The sequence below is a fragment of the Panthera pardus genome, unplaced genomic scaffold (assembly GCF_024362965.1).
Source record: "Panthera pardus isolate Hobbes unplaced genomic scaffold, ASM2436296v1 HiC_scaffold_16, whole genome shotgun sequence".
NCBI lineage: Eukaryota > Metazoa > Chordata > Mammalia > Carnivora > Felidae > Panthera > Panthera pardus.
In genome coordinates this window covers 126,399,415-126,422,750 of record NW_026526721.1, presented here as the reverse complement: position 1 = coordinate 126,422,750, position 23,336 = coordinate 126,399,415, and positions in this window count along the sequence as shown.

Here is a 23,336-nt window from a genome sequence, read left to right as displayed (position 1 = left end):
AGGCTGATGAAGCCTGGACTTATAACTTTGAAGTAAAAAGCAGCATTGGAATTGTTCAAACAGGGGTGTGACACAATGGAAGGAGAGATTTAGGGAAACTATCCACGAAATAACCAGAAGGATAAACTGAAAGGGAAACTGTTCATATATGCACCTGTAATATTTTTACCCCCTCCTTCAACAGAGAAGTTGAGGACTCCAAAGCTGTTGTCATCCAGGGTTAGGAGAGGGACATCCCTTCTGTATCCAGATGTTTTCTGCCTACCATAGGACAACAGGAGCCTGGAGCTGGCCAGGGCTGTGCATCCTTCTCATTGGTGGCCGGTGGGGCTGGTGTGGCCGTGGTCTGGCCAACAGACAAGACCTGCTGAAGCCGCTTCCCACCCAGCCCACATTCTGCCCTCCTATCTCTGTTCCTGGCCGCCTGCCGCTCCCTCTGATTCCTAAATTAAGTCAATTAATTGCTCCAGGTCCTGCGGCTGCGTCCTTGAGCTTCCCACCAACCTGGGTTTTGGCTTGCCCGCTCACAATCTGCCACAGCATAAACCAGCCTCCAGGCAGCAGCCATTCCCACTGTGGGCCCCAAGGCTCAGCAGAGGGGAGGACCTCTCCAGGGCCAGCTAAGAGGTGGGTGGAGCCCCTTGGGAAGGACCGGTGAGGTGCCATGTGTCCTAAATGGGAAAGGGAGGGAAGAGGAGTGCCCTTGGTCTTGAAAATCCTCCTGGTTCTTCAGGTGCTGTCTTCTGTCCCTCGGATGATCTTATTTAGACTGAGAGCCTCAGGCCAAATGTTCAAGTGGGCAAGATATGAATGTAATCTCTTAATCTCCTTTATTTTTCTAAAACAGAATTTCATTACTATTTCAAGCTCCCAACTCCCTGGGGGATAGAAACCATCTTAGTTATAATGGGGCCCCTCCTGAGCAGGGTTGTGGGGTTTCCTTATGTAGTGCCGAGGAAATGGTGGAAGAAATCCTCCTGTCTCCTTGCTGGCACCTGCTAAGCTATCCTCATGCCATCTGGCCTTTGGTCATTTGTTCATGCAGGTTGCTTCAGGTCACCCCTCATTCCTGACCCTGAGGCCTTCTCAGATCCAGCTCTGTCTCCACTACTGCCATGCCCCTTCTATCCCAGACCACACAGGACTGAGAGAAGCTCCATGAAGCTGAGTCCCCGGGTGCCAGGCAATGTCAGGAAGCCATTTCTCCTCTGGGACCTGGAGAACTCAGGGGGGTTCTGACAAGGCATGGGGGACAAGTTCCCTCTGCTTTGGATTCCCCAAACTTCTCTGGGAGGTTATCATTCCTTCCTTGGGCCACACCTTTCTCAGGGGCTCTGTCAGTTGGTGCCCTGGAAGCAGACCCTGAGGTGAAGTTAGGAGTTTGAGAGAGTTGTTGCAGGTGGGGTATGAACACCTGTGAAAGATGAAGGGGGAGCAACCAGGATAGGACAGGAGAACTTCCACTGCCATGAAGATCTATAGTCCCCACCCACCCATGGGGCTCCAGAGCAAAGACTGCCCAGCAGAGGGATCTCACAATGGGCATGAAAGACCAGGCCCTGGTTCCCCAACTCAGTCATGATTTGCTAAAGCTGCCCAGGAGGAGTGTGGGCTCAGCACAAATGCCGTGGTGAATCCTGAAGGTGCTGCAGCTGGGCTCCCAGCTGACAATGCTCCTCCCAGCTGGAGGGCAGGCTCTTTGCAGAAGGGAAAGCCCAAAGGCACACCTCCATGGCTTCGTGCCTCCACAGGGGCGACCCCCACACTGGCACAGTCTCCCTCAGCTCCAACCTTGCCCAGGAGGGGGGATTTCTGTCTGCCCTGAGTCAGGCAGAAGCTTCCAGAACACCTCCAGCCTCCTAGAGTTCTTTCTGGGCGCAACTGAGGACTCACTTTTAAAACCTAAAAACCAGAAGTGGATCTTGTTTTCTCTTTTGACATTACGAAAGCTTTCTCCTTAGAAAATAAACCTGGCATAGCCTAGCTTGACTGGGAAGAGGCCATGGGGACAAGGGACACATGGGAAGGCCAAGGAACACCCCCAGTTAAGTTTTGAAATGTCATCCTGGCACATGTCTCCTCTTAATGCATCTCTGAACACCCACTACAGACATTTACTTATCACTTCCCTCCCCTCCAAGAAGGAAGGAACTCTCTCTCCATTTCGGCAACTGCCTCAGGCAAACCATGTCCCGCCTGTAGAGTAATATGGCTCCCAGGATCTCCCCAGATGATGAGGCAAACTGACATACAGACGAAGCTCTCTCCCACTCCATGTGGTGGTATGGTGTTCTTCCAGGAGCTTCTATCCTCCCAGCACTGGCCCCATCTTCAGGTGATCAATAAAAGAGAAACAGCTAAGGATGATACAGGGCTTACCACAGGCACTGTTCTAAGCACTGTTATGACTCATTTAAGCCCCATAGCAAACCCATGAGGCAAATGCTACCATTATCCCCATTTTACAGATGCAGAGACTAAAGCACAGAGAGGTCAAGTAACTTGTCTGAGGTTATACAGCCTCAGGACCAAGATACAAATCCAGGTAGTTTGTCTGATCCCAGTGTCAGAATGCCAAATCTCTACAGTTAGTTAGCTGCCTCACTATCAAGAGCTAAACTTAAAAAGGGGACAATAACATGAGGTAAAAGGAACTGACCACACACACAGATACCAGCAAGCAGAATACAGGACCATGGAGTCATAGCTCTCAGAAAGTAGGAAAAGACAACTCCCTCAATTTATAGATGGAGACATGGGGGACTAGAGAGACTGACCAATGCAGCCGGTGATACGTAAAGCCTGCATGCAAACCCAGTCTCCTCTGACCTTAATGCTACAACCCATCCTCATTACCAAGAAAAGAATTACCCAAGGTCCATGTCCTGGAGCGGACAGCCTGCCTCTTCCTTGGTAACACTTCCCATTTGTGACTCGGAATAGCACAGAGGCATTTAGTGGGTTAAAGAAAACAGTAAAGCAGCAGTGTCACATGAATGGGGCGGTCTTGTATCTTTCCAGGAGAAAGATGAGCCCCCACTCAGTATTTATGATGAGAAGTCATTTACTCAACCTATTTTATGTGCAGCACGTCCCACAGTCAAGGATGTTACCTTTCAAAGAAAGTAATTTATTACTTCAACAAATATTTATTGAGTATTTACTACGTGCAAGGTACTAGACAAACTTGCGGGGATGAAAAAGACAGGATGTCATTTGAGGGGCTTACGGTCTAATGCGGGGAACGTGGCATGTAGGCAAATCATCATGATAAAGTAGAAAGGGGTGGCATCCATGCTCTTACCTAATGATCACAGTACGGAATATTTGAGAGTTTACAGAGCATTTATGTGTAACGTACCTAGAATACCAGTCTATTCCTCCCCCTCCTTATCCAGCAGCAAACTCCTTTCCACACTGCAAAACCCCACTCTAATGTCAACTTCTTTGTCTACTTCATCCCCAGGCAGACTCCTTTTTTCCTTCCTTCCTCCTTTCCTCTCTTCTATTCCTTCCTCTCTCCATCTTTCTTCCCCCATTTTCATAAGAACAGAGAACACTTTTCAAGCAGTGCCTCTGCTAAGCAAGGTATAAGGGCACTCCACCATGCTATGACACATGGGTCCAAGAAACAGAACTGTATACAATATTCTCCAACTAGACAACACTATCACCAAGGCACTCTGAGCGTGGAGAACTGTGTTCTGGACTTGACAGGCCCTTGGGACTATGAGGGCCCAAAGGGCCACCCATGGTTTCACTCAGCCTGCCATGGACATAGCCCTAAACACCCCTTGGCAGGCTGTGGCCACTGTCCATTTGTTCCTCCCCACCTGTGTACTCACCCACTCCAGGGGGCCCCTCTGCCACCTGAACCACTCGGCAACCCTTCCTGGCATCTCGCTAACTGCCCAGATGGCCCAGATAGCTCTGAACAGAGATCCACCCGCTGTGCACCCTGCCCAATCCAAGCTGTCTGCAGCCTCGTTCAGTTACAGACTGAGACCCTGTTCTCCCCACCATCCTCCTTTGCTGCTCAGAGCAGCTGGGAAAAAGGATAGCCCAAGTAAGAAAGGTCCAGAGTGAGGGTGCACAGAGTCCTAGAGAGGGTGCCATACTTGGACTTGGAACCAGCTCCTTGAGCTCAAACCCCAGTTCCAACCCCTACTGGTGTGTATGCTCAGGATGAGTTACAGAACTCTCCAAGCCTGGGCCTCATCATCCAGAACACGGGGGCAGCAATAATAGCTCCCACTTCATAAAGTTGTTGAGGAAAACTGAGATACTTCCCACAAGGAAAAAGCACTTTGTAAACTAGAAAGAGCCATTGTGTATGCACTTGAGATATTCCACAGCTATTATTATTACCTGCAATATTATATATTGAGATGTTAGAGCTCAAAGGTTAAGACATGCATTCTAGAGCCTAGTGGGCCAGGGTTCAAATCCTAGCTTTGCCACTTTCTAGCTGTGCAACGTTGGCCAAATTAAAGAACTTTTCTGTGTCTTAGTTTCTTCACCCATAGTGTTTTGGGGAAAGTAAGTTAATCTACTTAAAACATTCAGTGCCAGGCACAGTCAGCATTCCATAAATTCCAGCTATGACTACTATGGGATTCAAAAGAGGAGTGTATCAGGGCATCTGGGTGGCTCAGTTGGTTAAGCCTCTGACTTCAGCTCAGGTCATGATCTCACAATCCACAGTCTGTGGGTTCAAGCCCCGGGTCAGACTGTGTGCTGACAGCTCAGAATCTGGAGCCTGCTTTGGATTCTGTGTCTCCCTCTCTCTCTGCCCCTCCCCCCCTTGCACTCTCTCTCAAAATAACAAACAATTTTTTTTTTTCTTGTAAAAAAGGGAGTGTATCATTGTCTTAGTTCGGGCTGCTATAACTGAGTTTCATAGATTATGTGGCTTATAAATAGAAAGTTCTCTCTCTCAGTTCTGGATGCTGGAAGTCTAAGGTCAGGGTGCCAGCATGGTTGGGTTATGGTGAGAGCTGTCTCACTCATGGCAGATAGCCATTTTCTCATTGTATCCTCACGTGGCAGAGAGCAGAGAGCTCTCTGGGGTCCCTTTTATAAGACTACTAGTCCCACTCATGCAGGCTCCACCCTCGTGACCTAATCACCTCCCAGTGTCCCCGTCTCCAAATACTATCATCTTGGGGGTTAGGATTTCAGCATACAAATTTGGAGGGAACACAAACATTCAGTCCATAATAATTACATTCTTCGTATTCCTTATATCATGCTACATATGATTATAGTAACTAATATTTGAGAGTTTACAGTGAGAGCATTTACATGCTTATTTTTGGAAAGTGCCAAGGGACCCCAAAGCAAGTGAACACTTCCCATCCAGGGAAGTTAATGGAAAAGGTGGCACTTACCCTGCCCCTTGAAGAAGGAGTAAGATTTTGACTGATGGGTGGAAGTCAGAGAGGGGTCCTGCCCACAGGGAGGACCTGCAGTGGGAGCCTCCCCCATCAGGCTGGGGCAGTAGAGTTTCTCCACCTCTGTTGTGTAACAGAATATCAAAATGCTGCTACCCAGGTCCTGCTTTGAGAGATTCTGAGAGTCTTTGAGAGTCTTGGGTGAAACCTGGGCATTAATAATAGTAACAGTTCCCAGGTGAAATTAATGTGAAGCTAGGTTTAACGACCCCCAGGCTACCACAGGGGGCCTCAAATTTAAATGCTTGAGAATCACCTGGAAAGCTTGTTAAACCACATATCACTGGGCCCCATCCCAGGGATTCCTGATTCAGTAGGTCTGAGTGGGGCCTAAGAATTTACATTTCCAACAAGTTCCCAGATGATGCTGATGCTGCTGGTTAGGGGCCACACTTGGAGACCTATAGGCAAGCGCATAGGATGCATGAAGACCGGCTTGAGACAAAGTCATTCAGTAGGTTCATGGGCATCTGCAAAGCCACTCCACAGAATTTTCAACCTTATTCTGTTGGGATTGGGATGTTGGGGTGAAAAATGGGCAAAGCTATGTATTAGTAAAATAAACCTGGTAGCAAGATGAAGGAGGGATTAGGAGGGAGGAAACTGAAGACCGAGAAACCAGTTTGAAGGTTTTAACAGCCGGTAGCCTCGATGGGGAAGTGCAGCCTGACTCAGGTCCAGCAGGTGACTGCTAGCAACATAGCTGACATCAACTTCAGAAGACATGAGCTGGGAAGGGAGGGACCAGAGACGAGCTGCCGTGACTCCCAGGTCTCAAGCCTGAGACATGAGCACTGGGAGTCAGGGGCAGGTCCAGGGTAAGAGGTGACAGTCTAACTTTGGACCTCTGCACCCGGGGACAGAGATGGTCCACGGGCTGTTGGTTTCAAGAGTTTAGTCTGAGAATTAAAGACACTTGCCTCAAGGAAAGGATCACAAAAGCAGTGGTGAGAATGCAGAGATTGAGTCCAAGGACAGATCCTGGGGTCACTCAGCCCAGACACCTAGGAGGAAGGGAGCAGAATAAAAGCCAAAGACCACAGGAAAAGAAGGTTAAGGGGAACAAGGTGGTCAACAGTGTAAAATGCTACAGGGTGTTGCAGTAAGAACTGAAAAAATATTCAAAACAAAAACAAAAGCAACCTAGTGAAAGGACTGTCAGGGAGAAAGAACCGGCTCCAGTGTCAGAGCCTGCTTGTCCTGACGGAGGGGACAGCACACAGCCCTGCAGAGAGTGATGGTGGGGCCCCTGACTTCCCAGTTAGCTTCCAAACAAACAGCAGGGCCAGCGGGGGCCTTGTTCTCACTCCCCAGCAGTCTGCCCTTCACCCACAAGGGACATCAAATGTGCTGAGAGCGAGACCCCTGGGCCTGGCATTAATGTTTCCTGTCATCACTAAGCTCAGACACTGGCATCTGCTCATCTCACCAAATGCCTGTGCCCTAAGGAGCACATTGTCTATAAAGGCCCAGCTAGGGGACAGAACAGTGGGAAGCAGATGGCATGTGGTAGGACACTTGCCTGTGATCACAGGTCTCCAGTGTGCCTCTGTGATTGGAGATAGATGAGGGCACATATCAAAAGAATGCTTGAGGGACCACATTCTCTCCCACATCCTCAGCTCACTCAGGCCCTTGAACTGGCTGGGGCAGGAGCTGCAGGCCAGCCAGCAGTGGTGGGCACGGTGGCATGGGAGGTAGGCTTTGATGAGGGCCAGAGCATTGGACAAATAACACCAGAGGCTTTCTGAACAACCACGGACCATCAAGATTAATTGAAACTGCAAGGACAGCTGAGAGAGAGCCGCAGAATTCTCCATCCCTTTAACCCTGAAACACAAGTGGAGACTTTGCCTGGATAATGTCAAGCCCTGCTTCCACTCAGTGGGTGAGATACTGCTCCATCAGAAGCTTTGTTCTCCTCAGGTTGGCCTCACAGTCCTCCATAATAACCCATATGTTCCAGTTTCGCTTATTAGGAAAGAAATAAAGATAAGATTTGCAGAAAGCAGAGACAATCATCTCCCCTTTGCAGAATTGGCCTGTGTCAAAGCTTTCAGATAACCACAGGCACAGGCTAAACTTGACTAAGCTTCCCATGCAGGCTGCAGTTTCCATTTCCAAGCCTTTCAGCTTGCAATCCTGGGGGAAGTGCTGGGATTGACCCATCAGATAACATTACTTTGAATTGCTGAGCAAGTAGGGATCCCTGGCTCCTTCCCTGGGGCTGACACAGGGGTGGGTTCTAACAAGTGTTGCATTCAGATTCATTTGCTGGGCATTAAAAGCTCTGTAAATTGTCTCATTGGAGTTTCCCAACTGGATTCTTGATACTGGGGCACTGTGAATGAAGGCATAACTGGTTTTCATGCAAACTGGAGATTTCTGGAACATCTTATACATGGTGTCTGGACAGCAGATTCTTTACTAAAGAAATCACATTGTTGGGGCGACTGGGTGGCTCAGTTGGTTAAGCCTCCGACTTCGGCTCAGGTCATGATCTCATGGTTCCTGAGTTCGAGCCCCATGTTGGGCTCTGTGCTGACAGCTCAGAGCCTGGAGCCTGCTTTGGATTCTGTCTCCCTCCCTAAGGCCCTCCCCCACTCATGCTCTGTCTGTCTTCTCTCTCTCTCTCTCTCTCAAAGACAAATACACATTAAAAAATATTTTTTAAAAAGAAATCATATTGAGACATAGAACATTCTTATGAAATGGTTCAGGAATGGTGGCAAGAGTCTTTAAGTACCAAGTCTTATGCTGGTAATGCAGCTACCTGGATCCTTTGGGGAAGAAGGATTCTGAGCTATTCCACCTGAGAAGGAGTATAGGAAAGAGTAGGCCAGAAGCTCTGTTTGCTACCCTGACTGCTTCATGTACGAATGAGGGAAGTGAGTCCAGAAAGGTAAGTGGCTAACCCAGCCTTAGTATTTCTATGGACACTCAGAAGTTTTATACTTCACTGTGTGTCTTCTAAGATGTCATTGTGCAAATCCCTTCCCCAAGAGCCCCTGCAAGGTTGAGAAGGTAAAGCACTTCCATGAAAAGCTAAATGGCAGTCCCAGGAGCTGCTGTAGCTTCTGAAGTAGCAGGTGAACGTCTGTAGAGCCCACCAGCCTGCAGTGAATCCAAGGGAAGACTTCAAGCTGGCAGAGGGGAGGGGTGAGGAGGCCAGGCCAGAGAAGAGAGAGTCTGTCTTGTGTGCACTTGAGTGTCCTTCCCTCTCTCCTGTTCCAGCACTCTCTCACCTCTATCCTTGGGGTTTGGATGGTGCTGCCCTTCAGTGAGAAGCTGGCTCCTGACCCAAGACTAACCAGGTCAAGGGTTTCACACCCCTGGCTACAGTGACTGGCACAGAGATGAGCATATGGTCCATCCTAGACCAATGAGCATCAAAGCCTGACTTTGAGCATCGAAGGAGGAATTAAGGGGGAAGCTCTCTTTCTGCTGGCATTATGGGACAGGGTAAGAGCCTGGAGTGGCTGGTGGCTCATGCCTCCACATGCCAGGAACCCAACCAAGAGGAAAGCAGAGTGAAAAGAGTTAAAGATGCATATTTCTGATCTGGGGGAGAACTAGCATTGAACCATGCTTAGCACCAACTCTACCACTAACCTTTTAGTTACATGAGCCAGTAAATTTCCCCTTTGGTTAAGGCAAGTTGATAGCATTTCTGACACTTGCACAAAAAGCATTCTGGTCTATACACCAAGGAAGAGCACAGTCTTGGGCTTAAAGCTCAAGCATTTCTCAACTCAAACTAAGGCACTCTGCATCACTGTGAGAGTAGAATACAATGACCTATGTGTGTGCCCAGCACAGTCTCTGGTGACTGGTAGGTGCTTGACGCTGTCCTGAGCCTGTGAGTGAGTAGAGCTAAAGAAGATACCACCCCTGCCCTGGGGCACATACCCACAGGGGGAGAGACAATCAGCTGCAAAGAAATGGGACATATGATAGGAGCACTAATAGAGATGTGATCAGGGTGCCAGGGGAGCAGGTAGGAGGGGAAGAGGCACCTCATGGCTCAGCGCAGAGCACACCTACTTGATTAAATTGAGTTGAATGTCACTGGTCTGTCTACACCTATGAAATCATGAAGTGTTAAAGCTCTCATCAATTGGCAAGGTAGGAGGAGATTGAGGGGAGACTATCAGTTATTGAGCATCCACTATGTACCATGTACTAGATTTATTTTCTCATTCAACCCTCTCAGTAACCTGATGAAGTGACTATGTGCCTTACTGGTTTACACACAAAGAAATCAGGGATCAGAAAGGTTCACATTCCCAAAACAGAAAAATCCAGATGAAGGTGTAACTTCAGGAATGGCTTGATCCCCGGAATCAACATCGTGAGGCCCTGGTTTCTTTCCATGACTCACTTCTTCCTTCCATTGTGGCTTCAGAACCTTCATCCTGGGGGTTCATGGAATTGCCCATAGGATACAGGCTCATGTTATCCTTTCTGCCTGGAGTAACTAGCAAGAAACATAACTGTACCCCAGCAGTCCCAATTATTGTACATTATTGGCTCTGATGGAATCACATGCTCATCCCTGAACCAATGAATATGATACTTTGAGTGCCCAAGATGAGTCAAAAGTTCACTCCTGGAACAGAGAGATGACTCACCTCCCCCTACTGCATATGGATGGACAGTGGAGTTGACAGTGGATCCTCAGGAGGAAGTCAGATACTAGGTGGCAAAAACAATAAGATCCAGGAGAAGAATCTTCCCCTGCTATCTTCTTCAACATGCTTGACTTTACGAACACAATTCATACAAACACGTGGCCGTGGCAATAGGTAGCAGGTCATGATTTACAGTAGTCAAGGAGCAAGTTACACTGGCTTTGGTTCTTCTATGGTCCCCCAAAAGAATACAGATGTAGTGGCATATGAGACACAGACTATAACTATACCTACATTTATCTCCAGTCTCTAACATCCTGTTTAGCATCCCTGTCCCTCAGCTCTAAAATTGCACACAGGGTAGCAGTCCTCAAGCTGTCTGTGCATCAGAACCACTGGTGGGCTTATACACACAGAGGCAAAACTGATAGGAGCACAGGGCACAAATGTTATTTGCAAAGTTGGTAAATGACTCATTGGCTTCCATTTATTCTGGACAAAGGATGAGAGGCAAAGAAAAGTGATGAGAGTTTGATAGTTATGAATGAAGGCACAGCATTTGGTTGGAACAGTCATTCCCAGTTAGAGTTCAGGGCTACCTGTCTGAATCCTCACTTCCTCTTCCCCTCATGGAATCCCCTCTGTTACATTCTTCCAGAAACATGTTTTTTGATCTTAAAATCTACACAAAAAGCTTCAGCTCCCCAGCAAAAAAACCTAGATTCCTGATGGAATTCAGAGGGTGGTATGGATATTCCAAGCATTCCTCACCCTGCCTCATTCAGACTAGGGAAGCCAGTCTGAAATCAAATCGCTGTTCAAGGAACTACTACCAACAATAACAAGATCACCATACATGTAACCATTGTGCTTGCTATATTCTAGAAAATATTTTTACAAGAAATTTTATATATTTTGCAGCAACACCATGAGGTGGGGATAATAGGAAAATTATCCCCTCAATATGTCCTCTCAGAATTAAGGACTGGGAAATCATTTCTCTCTCCTCCTGATCTGATATGCATCCTTTATTAGACAGTGAAAATCAGATCTCCTAGGTATTTCCATTTATGCCTTAGCTTAGTTTCCAAACCTCCAGGACTAATTTAGCACTTAGTTTTTCATAGCCAAATTAGGTTAGGGTTTTGGCATGATTCTTTTTCCCCATCCTCAGTGCAGTGTCTGATCTATTGTTTCAGTAGTCTTATTTTAAATACACTCTTCGCTATAACCTATAAAAATCTTCTTTGGAAATAAATGACGTAAACATTATAAATGAATAGAGGTATGTGGTACTTTACTTTTCCTATATTCTCCGGCCAGAGAAGACCTCTGCTTTAACTTGTTTCCATACCCTTCCTACTGTCTCGGCTAATTTGTTCATAACAAGTGAGCCGTAAGCTCTGCACATAGCCTAGCAAAGTTGCCACTTCCCTTCTACCAGCTCCTTTCCCCTTCTTTCCCTGTCCAACTTGTGAGGTAAACTTTGCTTGAGGAAAACCCTGACCAAACACCTCGTTTCCCTCTGCATCCTAGAAGAGCCTCAGATCAAACAGAACAATTAACTCAGCAAACAATACCATTAGCAGAGCTCCCTCTGCACCCACAAGCCCTAAGCCGAACAAACACCTCTTGGAGCATATGGAGACAGGGAATTGCAGGCAGGGATTTTATGGGCCTCTCAGCAGGCCTACTCCAGCTCTTTGGGAACCCGACAATTTAGCATATGTCACTGTTCCCAGCCGCCTTGGGGCCTTGGCTGGGGACCACAGGCTTCTGTACTCAAGTGATAGCATGCAAAGTCAGGTGGGACTGGGGCTGCTTTCATGGCACTGCATACCCAGAAGCTACCATGGTAGGACCCAGGCTCCTTGGGGCCAACCACTGACAGAACCCTGGTGAAGAGCACACGGGAACATAATCACAAGGAAAAGCCTCCCCCAGTTATTCCAGAGCCTGGCACATCATTCACTTGCAGCTCAGCCTGGGAAACTTCTTGGGTACTTACACAGAAATTGAAATTCATCAAAAATCTCAATGTACCATAAGAACAGTAGTTTTTACAAAAATCAGAGACTAAAACGACCTATTAAGGTGTCTTGTCCACCCCCTATCAGCACAGGATTGGTCCCTGAAGAGTTTTGATGGTTCATTTTTAAATAACTCCAGCAATGAGCTTTCCATCACAGAACTCCCCGGGAGAAACCATCCTAATGGATCTCATTCTTTGGAAGTGTACCCAAGATCCATCCTAATTTCTCCATTTCATAAGCTGCTCCTTGTACCATCCAAAATGACTCCAATAGCTCTTGCTGTGTTCTCTCAGTGAGGCACTTGGTTGTAGCAGCCTTGTCTGCATGTAGTTGGTAATCCTTCCTTATTTTGGAGGGGCTAATTGATAGGTTTGAAATTTGCTAAGTGCTTGATTGAAATGAAATATAGACAGTCTCAGAAAGCTTTGCTTTGTGGTGAAAGCAATCAGCAATCAAAGAGTTAAAGCTGCAGCAGGCAGAAGGTAAACTGGAAATCTGAGAAACAGTATAAAGTAGGGGTGCAAAGTTCAGGCTTTAGAGTCTGACCAGCCGGTGTTCAAATCCTGACTCTGCCACTCACTGAGAGTATGACCTGGATACATGATAACCTCTCTGAGCTTCCCTATCCTCATCTATAAAATGGGAATAATAATATTGCCTACCTCAGAGGTTTCTTGGAGAGACTAGGTAAAACATCAAGGGATCTGCCATAGTAACTCATTAAGTAGTATCATTCTTGTTTACTATCAAAAAGGTTTAGATGCTAGAAACATACAGTAAGAGCAAGAATTCAGAGAAACTCTTCCATATCCAGGATAGAAAACCACAAATAAAATAAATGGCTTCATTCATTCTTTTATCCTGAACAAGCTATATAAATTTACAGGAATATGCCGGACTAAGGAGGAATTAACCGAGGAGATGAGATGCTCTCATATTAAGAGTTACACACTGTGGCAACAGCATGGCTCTGTAGAGCCACCTCAATGCCAAGGAAGTGGGAAGAGGAAGAACTGACTGAGAACTGAGCCCACAGGGGTTTCACATGGATCAGTCAGGGAAGTTCTGATGTCCTCCAAGCCAGAGGTCGACTCAGAGCCCTCCATGCACAGTTTTAGAGACAGCTTCTAATGTATCCTTGTGATACTCACTCTAAAGGAAAAGATCAATGTGGTATTAGATTGTCTGTTTAATCAAGTGGTCAGTCCCACTAGCCCTGTGTTAGGGCTCTTCAAGTAGTGATTGAAACCTAACTCTAAACCAGCTTAAGTCAAAAAAAAAAAAAAAAAAAAGGCGAATTTATGGATGATTCTGGGGAACTTCCAGAATAATGAAGCGTCAGGAGCCCAGAGATTGAGAATGATCCCAAACTGGAGAGAGGTACTTCTTGAGGACCTGCTCTTTCAGAGCTGGAAATGTGGAGAAGAGGTAGGGGAGTGGTGATCGAGAAGGCTGGAATATATCCAGTGGCAAAGAAAGTGGAGGAGAAGCTGATTTCACTGCAGAATCACACACAGAAAGCCTCAAGAATTGGAAGCACCAGCTCCCTCTGAAAATGGCGGTGTGGGTAGAGTTTTTTCTGTTGAAAAAAGTAAGATGGGCTAAATAACTTTATAAGAAGCATTCTGGCACTCCTCCCTACCTCTGCCATAGTAGAAAACGAAATGTGTATTCTCTGTGGAGGGTAACCTGACAGCTTCTGGACTGGGGGACTAGAAGGGCTGAGGGCGGGGGCGCTACAGTAAAAACAGAGGAATTAAGTGACAGTTGGCATGCTCAATCAGAGCCCAAGTCCCCCTTCCCATACTCGGCAATGGGGTGGGAGGGGATGGGGTGCTACACTGCTCCTTCTCATTATATGTCTTTAGTGTTCATTTTCTTACACCCACCCACCCCCACACACATCTATGTCTACATATTTATTTATATATGTATATAGATATATACCTTTATCTACAAAATTTTTGTTTAACAGGCCAGTTTGGCATCAGAGATACCTACATTTGTATCTGAGTCCTAGAACTTTCTAGCTGTGTGACCTTAACCAAATACCATCCCCTCTCTGGATTGCTCATCTTTCCAGAGGACAACAGACTTAAGATAGCAAGAAGCACAAGGCTTGAAACAGTTCAGATAGTTCCTTTCCCCACCCTATTTACCTTCATGATCATCCTCATTTTCCCTACCCTCTGTCATCCCTGGCCGGTCTGCTATCACTTAGCGGCACCCACCAAAAGAATTTGAAAGGGGTCAGAATTCTGAGAGCAAAGACTCACCTGATGGCAAGAATGGGAGGAAGGGCTGGTGTGGGTGGGGCCTGAGGCAGAGGCAGAGAATGTGTTCAAGACAGCTTCTTTCCTGTGGAAACCGCCACCTGAGATGCAGTGTTTACAGCACAGGGTTTTATTTGGAGCTTGAGGACAAGAATGGGCTGAGGGAGAAATTGTTAAATTGTCAGGAATTTCAGAGCCAGTTATCAAACACATAATAATTATTTTTTAATTATTAAAAATGAAATTATAAAACAGTGCAGTAAATCACATTAAAAACAAAAGTACAAAATACTGAAAGCTCAATACTTCCTAGTTATTTGACTATATTTGACTATAATCTATGTTCTTGAGGTTATCTATTGTGTCTGTTATTATCTTTATTTACGTGTAGTGTTGTCAAGCTGGTAGCCAAAAGTCAGCCTTCGTGAAAGATTTACATCACAGAAATCAATAAATGCTATAAATCAAGACCTCTTTGTTCTCAGAAAGATGGTATTTAAACAACTTTCACTAGCATACCACTGGCTGGAGATCAGGAATACCAGAATCCAGAAATCTGGCTTTCCCAAGGCTCAATAAAAACATATGTTTTGGCACCCTCCTCAGAAAACTCTTTCACCTCCGTGAATAGGAAGGTCCCTAGTTATCAACAAGCACGTGAATGAACAAACTGTAGGGGACAAAACACTTTTTCTCGAACCCTTTTCATTTCTGTAACTGGTGAATGCAAATTAAATTGACAAAAGACAACAGAATAACATACATTTTATGTGATGTTAATATTTTTACGTGCACAAGTGCTTTATAGGAAAAAAAGAAAAGAAAACCCCAAAAGAACAGACTCAGGGGCTTTTGTACCATTTGAACAACGCGTGATAAACTGTGGAGGAGTGACAAGACAAAGGAAAGGGGGCTTGGGCTTGTAAAGGACATAAGCTGTGGGAGTAAATACACAGGGTGGGTGGGGGGAGGCAGAGGTAGATGAGGGTTTGTTTATGTAGACTCTTCCCAGTGCTACCCTCTATCTCCAGTGTAAAGGGTCACTGTCCTCATCTGGGTGAAGGAAGTGGGGGGCAGAACTCACCACCTTCACAAAGAGAAATGTATGCCCTGCTTTTAGGCAGACAGGGGAGGGCAGAGAAATCTTCCCATATCTTTTTTTCAGTTCCCTCCGGTTAAAAAAAATCCTTATGCCAAAGGGACATATTTTGGGGTGACATTCTGATATCCTTTAGAACAAACGAATGAATATCCAGAAAGCTGTACTTAACACTCAGAACTTTCTTTAGCATATGAAACAAAATCTTAAACCTTAGGACTCAATAAGTGGTCCCTGATCCAGCAGCATTGGTGTCACCTGGGAATGTGTTAGGAAAGCAAAATCTCAGGCCCCTTCACAGGCCTACTGACTAGGAATGTGCATTTTAACACAGTAAAGTTTGAGAAGCATTGCTATGAATGTCAGCCCTGGCCAAAATACTCCCCACTTAGGCAGAATGCTTTCCCTTCCTTCCCCGCCTGAGATTCTCCCAATCAGAAATCCATCGTGGTTAACAAGGCTTTAAAAAGGCAAATACCTCTGAGTGGGTTAATGGCCCAGCCCTGAGGAGAATGTGTTCAAGGAGAATTGCTTTCTTCTCTTGGAACCTTTACCTGAGATGCACAGTGCTTACAGAACGGAGGTTTTATTTGGAAAAGTTAGAGGAGAGCAAAAGGGGGAATACTTCAGTGACTCCCCAGGATCACTGCAATAACCTTCTAACTTTTGCTTCTCACTTCCTCCCTCACCCCCTGTGGTCTAGTCTCCACTTAGCTGCTAGAGGAGCCCTCACAAATTCAGATCAAGTCACGGAATTCCCTTCCCAGTGCATTTAGAATAAAATCTGGATTCCTGATCTGGACCAAAAGACCCAGGAAAATCTCCCCCAGCATCGCCAAATCCCACTCCTGTTCTCACAAGCCCCAGCTCTGCTGACCTGCCTCCTGTCTCCGAGCGCTTTCTCTGCCTGCCTTATTTGCTGTTCCTTCTGCCTGGAAACCTCTGCCTCTCGATCTTCCTTGACAGGCTCACTCAGTCTCTGCTTAAATGCCTCCTTTCTGAGGGGCCATTGCTAAGCAAACCCCAGCTGTCAGCCTTTCACATTGCCTGCTTTCTTTTCTTCACTATGTAAACTCGTCAGACTTTCTCATTTGCTTATTTATTTTCTGTATACCCAACACACACACACACACACACACACACACACACATACACACACACACACACACACACACTCATTCACAGACCTGCACTAGATGCAAACTCCATGAGAACAAGGATGATGTCCCCACCTAGAATGCTACCAGCACGCAGTAAGTGCTCAATAAACATTGTGGGGCAGATGCAGGTGTGAATGAAGGTGACTGCAGGGCAAGGTGCTCCACCATCCACCGCTACCACCAAGACCAGCCCTGTACCCTGAGAAGGAGAAGAAACTGGTCCATCTCCCTTATTCTGCTCCCTACACTCTGTGGCCTGTCCCCCTCTCCCTTCCAGGACACAGCCTTGCCATTGGTACTGTGGGTGTTCAAGTGTGAAGAAGTTTACAGAGGGCCCATGAAGTCAAGCTTGTCTGAGGGCTTGGAAACCCCAACAGTGGCAGGTCCTGGGTCTGACCTGGGGAATGCCAACCACACCTCCAGAAACTCATAAAGTTGCCAGATGTCAACTTGTTAAACTCTAGATACTCATGAACCCCTGGTCAGGGCAGAGCCTTCTGTGGAAGGCTACATTACTAAAAGCTGGCTTGATAAGTGGGAAGTCTAAGTAAGAAGGCTTTATGGATGCAGTGCCTGGCCCCAATACACGCACCCCTACACACGAGGCAGATGGGATGACTGCCGGGGAGGCAGGGCAGCAGCAGGATAGGCCCTGGTGGGTGGGTGTCTGTCACTCCTCTTCATCTGCACTGTTAACCAGGAACGAGCCTAAGTGCTGGGTCATTTTCTAGACATGGGTTCCACACGTTCAATCAAGACCAGGAAGTTTCTTTGCCAACTCTGTTTCCTACACAGGTCTCCCCTGTGGACCTCAGACATCTCTCCAAGATAGCCTCAGTGGCCCCTTTTCTAGGTGCCTGGAGACATCTTCTGTGGCTCCCAAAGACCAGCTACCTGGGCCACGGTGGGACCACTGGTCTTTTGCAGGATGCCATTAGAACCCATCCTCCACTTTGTTTTTACGGGAACAAGTACTCTGGGCTCACAAAAATCCATTGACAGGACAACTGAGGGGCTGCTGTCTTCTCACCATACCTGTTAATAATGCATCTCAGAGGAGGAAGTGCTGTGGGGCTCCTTCCTTCTTTCCCATTGAGTATCCTTCACATCCTCTATTTTCATATTTTACCTTTGTCATAAAGAGTGTGGACAATCCACTTTTCCTTCCTACAGACTTTTCTGCCTTTCAGGCTCTGTCTTATGAAGCATAATAGTTTGGGGAGTGTCTGCATAGCCCCTGCCTCTTCCCCCTCTTTTCATGATTATCCTCTATTTACTGGAATGGCCCCTGGAGTAACAAGAGGAGGAGGAGGAGGCCGCATGAGAGGAGACTGCAAAACAAAGTAAGGAATGTCATCCTGCACCTGTGGCCTCCAGCGCCCGTCTCTCCATTGCTAGGGATCTTGCCTGTCTTGAGGGCCACCTGTCACTACATACCCAGTAGTAATGACCCCATTCGAAGGGGTTTTCTTCACGTGACCAGAACCAATCTAGGAGACTTTGCTTCCTCATCCTCTGCCCCTCCTTGCTTTGACTTACTTTTTATGCCTCCTATTCATTCTCCCTCGGCCCTCCTCTGGTGTTTTTTGCAGCCCCTCTAAGACCCCTGGGGTCGGCAGGTCAGCCAGGGTATCCTTACTTCATAGGTCCTAGCTACCAGTGGGCTTGAAGCAAAGGCCTGGGATAGAGGGATCAGGAAGAGGTGGCTGTGGGGTCTTATGCCCAGTCTTGAGGGGGGTCTTTGCCTGCTTGGTGGCAGGTGGCAGATCTAGAAGACCTAATGTACCCCACATACTGAATTCAGTGGCAGGGGCTCTGGGGTATGGGGAAGGGAAGCTGCTCACCTGGAGGCCAGGCCAGAGGCAGACCACCTTCTCCTCAGTCCTGACCCCTCACTCCTGCTCCCTCCCACCTCAGCTCTGGCCTCCAGGCCCCTCTCGTCATTGGTCACCCTTTCATCTCTATCCCAGATCCCTTTAAACATAAGCAGAAACAAATTATTTATGAAGAGCCCTCATTTACAATGCATCCATAATGCCTGGGAAGACACTGATAATTTATTTAATGAGCACAGACATGATGATTCACAAAGCTGGTTTCAGTCAGAAATTAGCTTCATTAATTTGCTGTGAGCCCTCTGCTTGATTTAGAGCCTCAGGAGTACCCAGACCCACAAATCTCAGCATCACTGTTGCTCCTGCCTGAGCCTGGCCAACGTGAAGCTCCAGCAGGACCAGCTTGCATCCCTGCCTTCCCACCTAGCCACGCCTTGTGGTCACCCCACTTCCTGCCTCTGGGTCACCCAGCTCTGCTCTGTAGGAACCTCCCCAACCCGCTGTGCAACTGGCCTACCTGTATACAACAACAGAAGAGTATCCCAAGGCCGGGCATTGTGAGGGCTCCGAGGGACCACAGATGCCCACCCCACCCACAAGTGATGGCCATCCTGAGGTTTATGCAAGGTGCCACAGCACCAAGACAGGTCACAGACCTGGAAGCTGCTGACACAGTCCAATTCTAGGAAGCTAACAGGCATAGATGTTTTCTAGCTGAGTAGACATGCACTCTGTCCACATGCATTAGGGTGCTTGGCTGGGGAACTGGGGGCAGCTGCAGACAATAAAAACTCTCCCCAAGTCCCCTCCTCCCAATATACTCAGTGACCTCATCTTTATTATCTAAGCAAACATGGATTTCAGTTTGCTGCCCGCATGAATTTTAATTATTTTTATTTTTTAATTTAGCTATTTTTACCCATTACACAAACACATGGGTGAAAGAGACAAACAGTTCCACAAAGCTTGTATTCATAGAATAAACAGTCCCCCCTCACCATTCCCATTTTCCTTTGGTATGTATCTCCCTGTCTTGAAAAAATATGTTTAGATTATGACTTTGGGGGTTTTTTATTTTCAATTTCAGGCATTAACTCTTGGCTTCCCTGTATAAAATATGAAGGCTTCATTCTGTTTCACCTCACCTCCTCCTCTACCCACATATGCTTACAGTCCAAATGGAGCAACAATGGCCCTTGGCTGCCACCTGCTTTTGTAAACAAAGTGTTATTGGAATACAGTCACAGCCACTTGTTTATGTGTTGACCATGGCTGCTTCAGTGCTATAACAGCAGAGGTGAATACTTGGGACAGAGACCATATGGCCCACAAAGCCTAAAATATTCGCTATCTGGCTCTTTTCAAAAAATCTTGCCAACCTGTGTCAGACTTCACGTCCTATCCGCACAGTTCCACTGAATTTTGGTGACAGATCAACCCCCAGGGTGTCCGTTATTATAACTATCTAAACACAATGCTCAACTGAGCCACATAGTATACTATGAGAACTTTTTCTTTCCCGTACCTTTTGCCTTCACTTGAATTTACAACTGCCTTTTTTGTTTCTTTCGATGTCTTTGTACTTAGTGTAACTTAACAAATTCTTCACCAGATGTGTAAATCTGCTTGAACATGTTAAAGTATCAAGTTTATCCACTTGGAGATACTGTTTTAAGAACCTGCTGACCTGCTCCAATCTGAACTGGTCACTCTCGAGGCCTGCTGCACAGCCATCATGCTGCTGTAAGAGTGGTCCTTTGCCTCTATCCTATGCTCAATCCCCTACTTCCAGGAGTCATTCAGTTTCCTTATTTACTCTTAATTTTAAAGGGTCATGTAGTCCACTATCATCCCAAGGAAAAAAAATACAGAAGTGGTACATTTTTTGAGACTCTGGATGTCAGAAAATATCTTTATTCTATCCTGACAATAATTTATTGTTAGGCTAGGAATAGAACTAATAGATGGAAACTATTTTACTTCGGAAGTCTGAGGTCATTTTCTTTTATCATTCTTCAGTCAGTCTTACTGTTGAAAAGTCTGACACCACTTTAATTCCTGATCATTTTGGGGGTTTGTATGTTTTTCTCCCAGGAGGATAAATGATCTTCATTTTCCTTAGTGTTTTTCAAATTTCACCATGTGTCTTGACTTGGATCAATTTCTATCCTATAGGTAGGGCACTAGGCAGGCCCTTTCAGTCTGGAAACTCACCTCCATCCATTCTGGGAAACTTTCAAATTATTCCTCTGATGATTTCTTTCCAGCCAATTCTCTGTTCTTCCTTTCTGAAATTCTAGTTGTCTGGGTGGTGTATCTTATGAACTATCCTCTAACCTTATTATTTTTTCTTTCTTATTTTCTATCCTGTTGTGTTTTTGCTTTATGTTCTGGGATATGAATATGAACAGACAGCTAAGAAATATCAGTTAACTGAGGAAGCAGCTAACATGACAGACTAGGACCTAAGTACATAAACCTAAAACTACTAGGAGGGAACAGAATATTTGGGAAAATGAAAACTTGGGGAAAATTATTACTAATATGCTCACAGAGACAAGAAGAATAGGAAGCTGTGAAAAAGTGACATTCGGAAAACATAGTAACAGCATAATGATGGCAAAACTAAAATTTCAGCAGAAGTGGGACACTCAGAAACCAAATGGAAGTTCTGGGAGGGCCCAGCCAGCCATGACAGCTTGGCCAGACCACTCTTTGGAGTACCTCTTATGTTTCTGTCTGTGGTCATTCCTCTTGGAATGAGGAGAATCAACAGAGAGGGCAGGGATAAATCTGGCTTCCAGGGGGAGGGAAGACCGGGATATATCTAAATTCAACATGCAAATATTCACTTAATCACCCTGCATTCACAGTGGTACCTCCACATTCAACTGTGCCTGGTGTTATCCCAGGTCAAAGACCTTGTGTTTTTCATCTGTCCAAAGAGAAAATCCATAACCCTCTAATCTGCTGTCTGGCTGTGCACCATAGTGGAGAGGATTGAGGAGGGCAAGGGGTACAGCTTCTAATCTCATATTACAGTAGACTTTCAACCAGTTCTATTTTAACTCTACCGGCAGCCACACTTCCAAGGGTACATGGTACCACCAAATATAAAGACTTGGAGAGTTTTGGGACAAAAATTGAGTTATTTCTTGACTTTCCCTACTGCTGATTTAGGATTTAGCTATATTGTGACCTGGCTGCTAAATCAGTTATCACTAACATAGTCTTCCCAACTGCCTTATTGTTGGAGGCAGTTTTCCTGTTCTCTTTGTTCTTATAAGGATATTTTCTTCTTTTGAGGATCCCTTTAGTGTCTTTTAACTGATACTTCAGTATAGATAAAAACTCAGTGTTTATGTTTAATCTGCCATCTTTCAAAGAAGTTTCTCAATATAACATTTATGAATACCACCTCATTGTCTATATCACTGGTGTTTCCAACAGACCTTACTGCACAGTGCTCATAGCAGCTACTTAGTAAATAGCAGGTTGACCCCAAATGAACACTTAGGAACATTTGTGCAATGGCTGATGTCTCCTCACACTGTCATAATTTAAAGCTTCATCTGTTCTCATCTTTCTTCAATCTTCCTTCCTTCTGTCCAGGCTCTATCCACACTGAGTTTGTACCATGCTGCCCACTACGATAGTCACTAGCTACATGTGTCCGGTGATACATCTCCAGATAAAGTCCCGCCCTCTCCCATATCTGTACTTTTACATTGCTCTTCCTTCCATATGGAATGTGATCTTCTTTGCTCTCAGTTTGAGCTTAAGGTCTTTTCTGGGAAGCCTTCTATAAACCACTCATCCCTCTCCAAAATTCTGGATTAGATTCCTTTCTTCTGCATACTTAGAGAACTATGAATTTAGCCTTTTATAGCACTTGACACAGTTTGTTATAAATATATGTTTACTTATTTTTCTGCACTAGACTATGAATTCATCTAGGATAAGCATTCATATTCTTTATCTCTGTATCCTGAAGACCAAACTCAGTGTCTAGATGCTCTTTGGGGGAGTAAAGAATGAGAGAGGACGTGTGAAAGAAAGGAAGAAAGAAAGAGAAAGAGGAGGAGGAAGGTAGGAAGAATGGGAGGGAATGATCCTGGCATTCAGTTTCATTTGTTCTGAGCCTACATCACAGTTCATTTCTGCTACCATTTGACTTCTTCTTTCCTTTAACTCGTGTGGTAGATTTTATAACAGCTCTCAAGTATATGCTGCCCATCATTATAGGAGGTTTATAGTTCCCATGCCACTGACATCAGATTTGGCCGTGTGACTTCCCTTGTCCACTTAAATGTGAGTGGAATGGACATATGACACTTTAGAGCTGAAGCCTCAAAGCTGTTGTGTGGTTCAGCCATATTTCCACTTTTTTTTTTTTTTTTTTTTTTTTGCCACAGGATCAGTGATGTCCTGGATAGAAGGTGATTCTTCTTCCTGAAAAAGAAGGCAACATGGAGCAGAGCTAGAGTTAGCTTGCAATTGAACTGACCTCCATGTATGGAGAAATAAACCTTGTTATTGTAAACCACCAGTCAAGGGTTGCTTATTATTGGGCAGTAATTTAGCCTAAGCTGAATGACATACAGATATGACTGGGGATGGTCCCATGGGTATACAATGCAAGAAAAGCCATAGGATTTGAGCATACATCAGTTAGAACATCATCCTATTAGCCTCCTCTCCACAGAGAAATCCTTTGAGCAGCACCCTGGGCCTTTGAAATTTTGTCTGAACTTCCTTAGTGCCAGGGTAGGAAGCTCATCAGATTGTGTGTGAGTTTATTTCATTGCTGGAATTCAACAATTTTTTTTTAATGTTTATTTATTTCTGAGAG